We start from the raw sequence: 12,829 nt of genomic DNA, 5'->3' as shown, positions 1-12,829 counted from the left end.
CACTTTACCGCAGACTTATTACAGAGAGACAGCCAGCTTTCATCTCTTTGTCTGACACAAGCGCTCTCGAAAAAAAAAAAAAAAAAAAAAGATTTTCATTGTAGATGGACTGCAATTTTCAGCTGATTACCGTGAAAACAGGACCTTTTTCTCACTATAGGAGTGACATTTCTAGAACAGCGGCTCAGACAGTACTGCTGCACAGTGTGTGGAAACCATTGAGGATTTCAGAAAGTAGGTATTTATTTAAAATAGTTTATTTGGAAGGAGTCTCCGTTTTCAGCTCTTTGCAGCCGTAGTTTTCAGTCATCTCACATTAGAAAGAGAAAGGTTTCCTGTTTCTCACTAACATGTCAAGGAACACTGTGTTATTTAAGGAATAAAACTCTAAGAAACACCATAAAACAGCTACTGTATATATTATAATATATTGATAATATGAAAAAATATATGTGGACATCTGAGCATAAGATTGGAAGCTTTTTTTTGGCTGTTATTATAAACTCCACTCTTCTGGGAAGAAGTTTCCTTTGGAAGTTGTGGAGATTTGTAAGAGATCCTTTCAGCCACAAGCGTGTTACTGAAGTCAGGTACTTACAGTAGGAGATTAGATGAGGAGGCCTGGAGTGCAGTCACATGCCAAATGTGTTCAGTAGAGTTTGAAGCTCAATAGCAGGAGAACCCTATCCCACTCCAACCCATGTAAAGCATATCTTCATAGAGCTGACTTTGTGCACAAATGCTGGAACAGGTATGCGTCTTCTACAGATTTTATTCAATTGTGTGCTTCCAACCTTTTGGGAAAGAAGAACATCTTCTTCTTCTTCTTTCGGCCTGCTCCCGTTAGGGGTCACCACAGCAGATCATCCTTCTCCATACTACCCTGTTCTCTACATCTTCCTCTTTTAAACCAACGACCTGCATATCTTCCCTCACCACATCCTTGGTCTTCCTCTTTTCCTCCTTCCTGGTGGCTCCATTCTCAGCATTCTCCTACTGATATACCCCATGTCCCTCCTCTGCACAGGTCCAAACCATCTCAATCTCACCTCCCTCACCTTGTCTCCAAAACGTCCTACATGCGCTACATGCGTCCCACTAATAAACTCGTTTCTAATCCTGTCCATCCTTAACACTCCCAATTAACATCTCAGCATCTTCAACTCTGCTACCTTCAGCTCCACCTCCTGTCTTTTACTCAATGCCACTGTCTATATACCATTTGGGAAAGAAACATATGTGGCTGGAAAATCCAGGTGTCACAAAACTTTTGTCCATATTGTATATAAAAGCCATTACCTCTGTTTCTAGGACAGCTCTGTTCTATTCTGCACATCTGGAAAACGATGGACAGTTGATTAATGGCTTCTGGGTGCTTTCATGCATTGATCTCTCAGGGTTAAAGTTCACTGATTGACCAACAGGAGGCAGTGCAGCACTATAAATGAGGCGGACTGTACATGCATTCTGATTAGTGGAGCTGTGAGAGTCCTGCTTTTTTTGGATTTGTTTCTTTGAAAAGTTCTCAAAGACCACGCTTTGCGATATATCGGTCTGAACAGCACAGAATAATCTGTAGTATCGGTGATGTAGGAGCTTAAATGTGGACTGCTGGGGTTTAAGAGGCCCGGATCACTTTGTATGAACATAGTTTAAGGAAAATATGTTTTGGGGAAAAATCATACATCATTCCCCTTATTGAATATGTTGGGACTCTGTTTGATGGGAACATTACTGATTTTTTAATTAATTAGAGTGTAAGGACCATGTGTTTAATGGTTCCTATTGAAATGGATAGGATTATTATTATTACTATTATTATTATTATTATTATTATTATTATTATTATTATTATTATTATTATTATTATTATTATTGAGTTTTTTTTTACTCTGCATGCTAGTTTTTTTTTTTGCAAAATACTTGTCAAGACATCGGATATTCTGGATTTTGGGTGCATCTTGGGTACAAGGTAGAAAAAAATTCTTCTCTTACAGGGTTTATCAGATTTTCCCCAAACTTAATTCAATTCAATTCAATTCAATTCAATTCAATTCAATTCAATTCAATTCAATTCAATTAAATTCAATTCAATTCAATTCAATTCAATTTTATTCCTATAGCCCTACAATAGACACTGTGTCTAAGCAGCTTTAAAGAATGTAAGAATTATAGAACAAAGTTCACATATGTAAACTGATGTGTATTTAATCCTTGATGATGAAGCCTGGGGCGACTGTGGCAGGGAAAAACTCCCTTAGATGGTATGAGGAAGAAACCTTGAGAGAAACCAGATTCTGATCCTCATCTGGGTGACACTAAGAGTGTGACTGTAAATCATTAAAACATTACAAACACCAGAGAGTGAGAAATATCATCAGCACTAAAGTGTGTAATTATGAGTAATGTACTTTCTACAGTCTTCTTCAGTCAGTTGGAGTCGTGTTTTACATCATTAAACAGCATTTGAAGGCAGTTTGTAGGCTGCGCTTTGTACGCAGAAAACATAGTGAATTCCATTGCATATGATAAACATCCACATACCATTTCGGAGGCATGAACAGATCCTGTTGCACCATCAGTGCCTGAACCCGGCATAACTTAACAGTATTTAAAGTAGTCCCTAAAGACAAGTACACTGGATTTAGCACCGTTACAGGAAAACAATCCACTGTGTAATCATTTGCACATGTTTTTTTTTCCACCCTGAGCCACATTAAGTGTACACTATAGGAACAAAAGTATTGGGACACCTGACTTTTCCAGCCATATGTACCAAAGCTGTGCAGGATGTCATGAAGTTTTCTCTTCATTTGAGGAGACCTAAACCTGTTCCAGCATGACAATGCTCCTGTGCACAAAGCCAGCTTCATGAAGATAATGTTTACATGGGTCGGAGTAGAGGATCTTGAGATCTTGATAACTTGAGATTTTGACCTCCACCTACATCAGGACCTGACTTTAGTAACACCCTTGCGGCCGACAAAAATCTAGACAAACTCTAGTTGAACATCTTGAGGGTATTATAACTCAAATGGGGACTAAATACGGAATGAGACATTCAGAAAGTCCAGTGTCCTCAAACTTTTGTCCATATACTTACGAGTGTAAGACCCATGTGTCTTATTTTTCCGGAGTAACTTTGTCCTGTTAAACTGATCTGGAACTATGTGTTTTCCCTTTATACATTTATTTATATAATAACTTCAGTATCATACACATGACCTCAGAGTGTGTGTGTGTGTGAATCTGGTGCAAGACAATGTCAATGAGCATCTCCTAATGGGAATGAATGATTTTTTAGAGCGGACCCTGACACACTCTTATCTACAAAAGCCCATTCGGTGCGAAAGAAGAGTCGTTTCAATCCCTGAACGATGCATTCAACAGCAGCTGGAAATTAAAATGAGGAGCTCGGACACTTAATTATTCTAAAAGCGAGAACGAGGCTGTTCAAAGGATCCGGATAATGAAAGTCATCCTTTATGTTGTAGCTGTGTTTGAAAATACTTTGAATATACCTTTGATTTAAAGAATGTAGCAATGCCAGACTGTATCTCGGTTGGATGTTATGAAATGCAGACCGGATTAGAAAAAATCTAATGGCGAACAGAATGGGGTTTTCCGCACCATGTGCCTTTTCATCGGCGGAAAATACAAACAAAATAAATAAAATCGTAAGGCATAGTCGAATAAAAAGGCTTTTACCATATTGAAATATTGCCTTCAAACATGGCCGCCCTGAATGCCGTCTCCCAACACACACATTCACCACCCTGCTCACAATCGACTTTATACTGATCTAATGCCAATCACAGCCATGGTTTCAAGGACTTTCATTAATTAGACTTCCTGCCAAATAATACACTGTTTTTATCTTGTTACTAATCCTTTGTTTGCTGCCTGTTATGGACCTTATTCTCAATTCTATTCTTCTCTTTTCGATATCCTGTTTGTTGATCGCCTGGCCTATTGCCTGTGTATTGATCAAGTTTGTACCTTTGCCAACAATGTTCCATTAATCTAAAATTGAACCTTTATTTACATCTATCTGGTGTTTATTACATGGCACAAAGCTTAGAGAGGTAACTGCCTCTCAAGCTTGATGTTTTACAATAAACATATTATAGGAGTGCAGAGAATGAGGTACAGGCACAAAAGCGGCCCAATGCTGTTGTTGCACTGAAGACTCCTTTCAGCAATGTCAACTAAGGATTTGCTGAAAAGAAGGTAAGCATATAATTAAGGTTTCTTTTAGGGCTGCAACTAACGAGTATTTTGATAACCAATTAATCGGATGCCAATTTTTTTTTTATTACAGTTTTTCTCAGTCACTTTGGAGCGTTTCTCAAATCAGGAATGAAATTCTCAAAACTACTTGTTCAACCTTCACATCATTTAGTCATTTGTGCTCTTCATAAGAACATTTCTCGTTGCTTTGATCAAATTGCGAATGCTTTGGTACATCAATTAATCGATTGTGTACAAGTGTCTGCTGTTTCCTACATTATCAGTTGTTCATGTCATGTTCATCAAAATGTATTATACTAGTTTCACCTAAATGGTCTTAACCCCCAAAACATTTAGGCACCAGTTCATTGGATATGTCAATAAATGCAAAATGGTTAAACCAGTTGTCAAAATTTGTCAAGCTCTTCTTCATCACAGTTCTATTAAACATTTTTGGTAAATGTGTCTTAAATTGATGAATTGTACAGATGAACCTTGAATGTCACTAATAAAGGGGCGTGTTTACTTTCAGATCAACCAATAATCAACTAGTTCTCTAAAATAGGTCAAGGCTGAATCTCGTGAACCTTTACTGTAATTGGCGAGTGTATATAAAAAGAGCAAAACACAAATTTACAGTTTGTTAAAAACAGATAAACAACTAGGAAACGAGCCAAGAATAAGGATGCATGCTGGAAGGGTCAGGAGGCAAAATAGAGGAAGAGGAAGAAGAGGCCAGAGACATAGACACATTTCAGATGAAATTAGAGCCACTATTGTGGACCATGTTGTCAATCATGGCCTCACAATGGTATTGCAATGGATGACATCTGTTGTGATGTAGATGAAAATCTGTGGCCTGACAGACTGGGACGTCAGGGGGTAGAGACTGATTACACTGTATAGTGCGGCATGCGCAGTTCTGCCTAAGAAGTGTTTCCTATGTTTACCTTTTGAAATTTTAATTTGTATCTTTTTATTTTCTATCACAATAACATTATATTGTCTTTTTTTTGTCAGTCCACTAGTAAAGAAAAATAAAAAAGTGTGAATCCTGTCCAGTCTCTTACAATCAATATCCCACATACAGTAATGTGTAAATTTGTGCTGTTTAAATTCATAGTTGCCAATTCAGCCTCGTGCATTTTCAATACTATAAAGATAGTTTACATCAGGAAATACTAAAATAAAGCATTACCATATTGAAAAAATGACAACATTTTGACTATCTTGTTCGTAAACAATGATAAAAGGTATCATATGTTCATTGACACAAATACTTACTTTTCAGTGAAGTACTAAGGATTTTGAGCAAAAAAAAACAGGCTTTTGCAAGAAATCCAATGCATTGTGCTGGTTGTACAAATTGTTTTAAGAATGCACTTACTGATTTGCAAATCTTAAGGATGATTCGGAAAATGCTTCAAAGCAACTGAGAAAAACTGTAATCGACTAAATTGATAAAAAAAAAAGGTTTTTTTAATCAAATGTTTTGCTTATTATAACTATATACAATAGTATTTCAGGTTATTTATTTATAAAAGTCTATTTAAAAAATGCAAAAGCCACATATTGACATTTCTTTTAAACAAAAAAACATTTTATTATATTTTATATGGATTTTTTAAGCATGATTGTCATCTTGCCATCTGCAATACACAGACATTGAAGTGAAGATATAAGCATCCAGAATATATAATTCATAAAATCTTGTATAAGGATTAAATGATATATGCATAAATGAAATATGAAAGCATTAAAACCAAGCATTTGAACGTAGTAAAGCCGCTGTGAAGTTAACATCTGTAATAGAAAAATGCTTGGAAAAGAGAATAGAATGGAGAAACACAGTAAGCTAACAGGCTTGATTAAAAAAAGGTTTTTTTTTATTGTCTAAAAATGAAGAAAACAAAGAACAGATCCATTGCGACTTTCCCGAAGTTAGTAAACAGTTTACACAATAGCACTTCATATTCCCATGATGAGGATTATACAGTTTTTTACTGTTCATGCTGATGTTTCACATTCATCCTTGACACCAGTGTGTTTTCTTTTCATGTGCTTGTGAATCACTGAGGTATTTCCATCCCACCAAAGCTCCACTTTGCAAAATGAGCAGGTTACAGTTTTCTTTGTTGTGTTTAATATAAAATGCTACCATGCCTTGAATGACTTGGAAAGCACACTTTTTCCTGCTGTCGATTGGCCTGTACTCTTCACAAGTGGCTTTGTCATCTTGCTATAACTCTGCAGGTCTGCAGCTGGTTTTTGTCCGGGACCCAATTAAGGATATCTCAGCTAACTAATTGATACAACTATACTTTTTCTATCAGGACCTCTGAACAAATATGCACTGATTTATATATACACTAGATGTGTTTTTTCCCAAACTTTTAACACAAAGTTGGAAAAACACAATTGTATAAGTTGTCTTTAGATGTGCGAGAATAAAGATTTTTCTTGCCTTTGAACTAGGTGACCCAAATCTGTTCCAGCCTGACAATGCTCCTATGCACAAAGCCAGCTCCATGAAGATGGAGTGGAAGATCCGCTCTGACCTTAACCCTATTAAACATAATGAATAGGGAAGCTGACTGCATCCCATCTAATGGTCAGGTAACAAACCTTTGTCTATATAGTAAATACGAATCCTATCTCTTTTAATGTGGTAGAATGTTCAGTATTGACAAGTTCTCTCTCTCTCTCTCTCTCTCTCTCTCTCTCTCTCTCTCTCTCCACTGTGCTAATCATCTTCTGCTGATAAAATACTCTTCTCCAAGAGAGGCAATCTTACCCCCCCAGGGGAGGTTAGTAATAACTCACTCTCACAGTCTCTCGGCTGTTAGTATTATCAGTTAGCCAGTAAGTCAGCAGTAATTTCATTACCGAGAATTTGTTCTGTAAAACACGAGTGCATCCGACATCCGGATTTGTAGAGTGGCTCGATAAAGCTCTGGCAAACTGCCATCTTCTGTAATGATGGCTTTTTGTTTGGTTGGCGATGGGGGGCTGTGACAGTGCTTCAGTACATTTACATTTTATCCGGAACTTATCCGGAACGACAAAGTATCTATCATGAGATAAATCCTGATACTGGTTCAATAGATCATATACTGAGAATACATCAGTCTAAAAAGTCTGTTATGGAGTTAATATTCAGTTCAGTTCAGTTTATTGTTTTCCTTAAGCAAAGTATGTTTGCATCATACTTGTTTAGGCATTTACCAATTCACAGTGTAAAAAAAAGGAAATTATATAAATAAATAAAAATAATTATAGTTGGTAAACAATATTTAAAAAAAGCAGTCTAGATGACCATCATACAGAAGTTCTAGGAGGCCATGCAATACAATATTTTTTCTTACTTGTTTTCTAGTGATCACAACTTTTTTTTTTTTTTTTTATGATCTCTACATAACAAGTAACAAGTCTAATAATCACGACAATATTGACATGATTTACATAAACGGCATTTGGCAGATGCACTTATCCAGAGCGTCTTACTAACAAGGGTTATTAATTAAGGGGGTTAAGGGCCTTGCTCAAGGGCTCAACAGTGGCATCTTGGTGGTGCTGGGATTTGAACTTGTGACCATCTGATCCAGAGTCCACCTCCACAAACAATTTTACATGCAGCTACTTATATACAGTTAGTCCCAGAGTTACGATTTTTCGATCTTACAATGACGATAGTGATACAGCAAAATTGTAAAAATATTTTAAGTTTTGCGCAGCAGGCAAACATAGCAGCATATATGCGATACGATACGATACGTTAGGACGTTGCCAGGTCGCATGCATCTTCTGCCATTTAAGATGCCTTACTCTAAACAGCGGTTGAGTTTTTTTTGTCTTGATCAGTCTCATCAGCTACAGGTGTGCTTCTTACTGCTCATTTTGTCTGGCTCCTGCCTCCACTCGTGAACCGGTGCTTATCCACGCACCTGCTGTCACGTACATATATAGTGTATAGTTTATTCATTACGGTACAGTCAATTGCTCAGGTTTTGTTAATTATTTAGCAAGGGCCTGGTACAGGGGCCCAGGAGTGGCAGCTTGGTGCGGCTAAGATTTGAACTCTTCATAAAGTAATCAATACTGTAGAATGCAAAAATGATTGTTTTAACTGGAATTTGTGCTTCTGTGTGTTTCAGTGCAGTCCCTTTGTATTAACTAGTCGAACGGTTTGCGATGTGAAGGCCTGAATGCTTCGGTACCTTCTCTAAAAAGCAGAAGAATGAAAAGTGTGTGTGTGAGGGGTTTGATGAGTCCCAACGCTTTCGGCCTTGCAATATCTCTCCAAGTGACATCGCAACCCTGACTCCGCTCCCTAAACAGTGTATCATACGTGTGCAACTTAATACGAAATAAGTATTCTCTACAGCTCCAGCATCAGTATGCAGTGTTTACGTGGAGTCGCTCCACTCTACAGCACATCAGGCACGTCTCTGCGGTTCGGCATTAACCTCTCAACAGGGTCTGCGAAAGAAGCAAACAGCAAGACAATGTCAAATTATTATTACATGGATCTCTTGATCTAACATTCAAGTTGAGGCATGGCTAAACACACACACATGCACACACACACACACACACACACACACACACACACACACACACACACACACACACACACACACACACACACACACACTCACCGGGCCGGTTTTGCATTATTTATCTGAAGCCGAACGCTGGCAAATCAAGCGCAGTTCTCTCATTCGAACAGCCTTCATTAAAACCTCACCTTCATACACTGTTTTTTTGCATTTCAGTGTGTCAGGAATAAAGAGAAGAAGCTTTGTGGCTGATTACACACATGCATCACACATTCGGGTCCTCACAGCCAGACTGTGTAAGAGCTTCCTCTTACAAGCCATCAGACACCTCAATACAAGGGTACTGGACTGACACTCACACACACTAAAATGGACGCCTTCATTGAAACCTTTTACACAAATAACTGCTGTTAAATGACCAAATGTCCAATATTTTTTTTAATTATATGGCCAATTTATCACACTAGATTTTGTTGCTGAACTGTCACTATGTACACTGTCTCCTTGTGTTGTGGTAGCATTTTGTTAGCACTGTGTTAGCATTTGTGTTGTTTCATATGGCACCTCAGGCCTGGAGAAACGTGCTGAAGTGACACTGCACTGTATATGGCTGTAATGACAATAAAGGCACTTGACACACGTCCCTTATAATTTCCCAGATAGCTTAAATGTCAGCTTTTGGCATTTCATGGAGGCTTCCACAGAAATCCCTGAGTCCTTTTAGCAGACACGTACATGCTTCATGCATGTTAGAAACTGATTTAAATGCATTACTAGCCAAAGATACGATACATTAAAGATATATATGAAGCAGCTACATCCCTATTACAATGCAGTGCGATCCAATTTTGATTCAGTGTAATATGATTTAATGTAAAAAATATATTGCTCTGCAGTTCATTATGGTACAGAAAGTTCACTTTTATTTCTATTTCTTTCAGACAGACAGCAAATACAAACACGATGTTCTTTTCCTGTTCTGTTGCAGGAAGTTACAGCTCTACCTCTGCCATGTTAATCTGTATTCTATGTGACTCTTAGGACACGTCTCGGTCTCCATAGTGTTGCGATACGTCATAATATTTACGTAGCAGCAGCGGTTCTGAGAGAACGCGTTCGAGAAACAGTTTAGTGAGGAGAAATCAATCTTCATATATATTTTATAGTGTGTATATATTATATTATATTATATTATATTATATTACATTATATTATATTATATTATATTATATTATATTATATTATATTATATTATATTATATTATATTATATTATATTATTCTTAATCTTATTTCCAAACTTATTAGTTAAACTATATTTTTAATATACTTATACTTGATACTTATTTTATTTATTTACTTTTTTTTAATTCTCATATTCTTTCTATATTTTTTATGTTTACATGTTAAACAATTCCACTACATGTTGTATTTTGTATGAATGTGTGTGACAAATAAAATGTGAATTTGAATTTTACATATAAAATACTGGTCATAAATTATTGGTCACTTTCTAAAAGATGAAAATATATCACATCTATTAACAATTATAGACAAATAAATCAGTTTTTACCGACTTTTATGTCGATGCACTGATCAGTGAATCGTGAAAAAATTATATTACTTTGACACAATACAGCTCTCTCCTTTATACCTTTCTGTCTGAGGGTAAATTCTTCAATCGGAATCAGACATGGATGATTAAATAGGAGAATGTTTTTTTATTTTTTATTTAGTAACTCAGGAGTCCATTAGTGCTGCTCTTCTGGCTTCGTGATATTCCCTGTTTTTCTCGGAATGTAAAACACGCAACACAGAAAAGTTTTCCAAACTCTTCCATTAAAATAAAAAAAGATATATAGCACACTGAATACACAAAAACACAAAAAGCTTTGTCATTGGTCCTTTTGTGTAGTTTGTGTAAATCGATTGGACAGTGCATGAGCTGAATCTTCCTTTATTCCCAAAACGCATTTTGCAGGGTGAAGAATGATTTCCAGCCCTACTGCACATTAAGACCTAAAACTAGCCCAGAATTAGGAAATGAGTTTTCCTTTGGTTTTGTCCGCTTTTTTGTCAGCAAGTTGACTGCAACACGCAAAAATGTCAGAGTTTTACTTTTTTTGAAAGTCACAGTATAACTTTCCCTTGTGCAATCTTTGCAATAGAGTGTATAATAAAATTGGTTCTGTACATTGTTGATACACTGTCTGCACTTACACTGTCCCTATATATATACAGTATATACAGTATTGTTCAAAATAATAGCAGTACAATGTGACTAAACAGAATAATCCAGGTTTTCAGTATATGTGTTATTGCTACGTGGCAAACAAGTTACCAGTTGGTGCAGTAGATTCTCAGAAAACAAACAAGACCCAGCATTCATGATATGCATGCTCGTAAGGCTGTGCAATTGGGCAATTAGTTGAAAGGGGTGTGTTATAGCAGTGTATGCCGTTGACTGTACAAACTCAAAACTTTTTTGTATAAACATTTTTGTTTCTAGGATTTAGCAATCCTTTGAATCACTAAACTAATATTTAGTTGTATGACCACAGTTTTTTAAAACTGCTTCACATCTGTGTGGCATGGAGTCAACCAACTTGTGGCACCTCTCAGCTGTTATTCCACTCCATGATTCTTCAACAACATTCCACAATTCATTTACATTTCTTGGTTTTGCTTCAGAAACAGCATTTTTGATATCACCCCACAAATTCTCGATTGGATTAAGGTCCGGGGATTGGGTTGGACACTCCATAACATTAATTTTGTTGGTTTGGAACCAAGACTTTGCTCGTTTACTAGTGTGTTTGGGGTCATTGTCTTGTTGAAACAACCATTTGAGGGCATGTCCTCTTCAGCATAAGGCAACATGACCTCTTCAAGTATTTTGACATATGCAAACTGATCCATGATCCCTGGTATGCGATAAATAGGCCCAACACCATAGTAGGAGAAACATGCCCATATCATGATGCTTACACCACCATGCTTCACTGTCTTCACTGTGTACTGTGGCTTGAATTCAGAGTTTGGGGGTCGTCTCACAAACTGTCTGTGGCCCTTGGACCCAAAAAGAACAATTTTACTCTCATCAGTCCACAAAATGTTCCTCCATTTCTCTTTAGGCCAGTTGATGTGTTCTTTGGCAAATTGTAACCTTTTCTGCACATGCCTTTTTTTTTAACAGAGGGACTTTGCGGGGGATTCTTGAAAATAGATTAGCTTCACACAGACGTCTTCTAACTGTCACAGTACTTACAGGTAACTCCAGACTGTCTTTGATCATCCTGGAGCTGATCATTGGCTGAGCCTTTGCCATTCTGGTTATTCTTCGATCCATTTTGATGGTTGTCTTCCGTTTTCTTTCACGTCCCTCTGGTTTTGCTCTCAATTTTAAGGCATTGGAAATTATTTTAGCTGAACAGCCTATAATTTTTTGCACCTCTTTATAGGTTTTCCCCTCTCCAATCAGCTTTTTAATTAAAGTACGCTGTTCTTCTGAACAATGTCTTGAATGACCCATTTTCCTCAGGCTTTCAAATGCATGTTCAACAAGTTGAACAATGCTGGCTTCATCCTTAAATAGGGGCCACCTGATTCACACCTGTTTTTCCACAAAATTGATGACCTCAGTAGTTGAATGCCACACTGCTATTTTTTTTAACACACCCCTTTCAACTAATTGCCCAATTGCACAGCCTTAAGAGCGTGCATATCATGAATGCTGGGTCTTGTTTGTTTTCAGAGAATCAACTGCACCTACTGGTAACTAGGTTTGCCACGTAGCAATAACAAATATACAAAAACCTGGATTATTCTGGTTAGTCACCTTGTACTGCTATTATTTTGAACAATACTGTGTATATATATATATATATATATATATATATATATATATATATATATATATATATATATATATATATATATATATATATTATATATGAAATTGGATATGACTGTAAAATAGATATTGTGGAAGGCAAACAGGTATGGATGGATAAAATTGTGTGCATTTTAATCATCCCAGTC

Source organism: Silurus aristotelis (genome assembly GCF_946808225.1).
Source record: "Silurus aristotelis genome assembly, chromosome: 21".
Taxonomy (NCBI): Eukaryota; Metazoa; Chordata; class Actinopteri; order Siluriformes; family Siluridae; genus Silurus; species Silurus aristotelis.
This window is presented reverse-complemented; position numbering follows the sequence as displayed.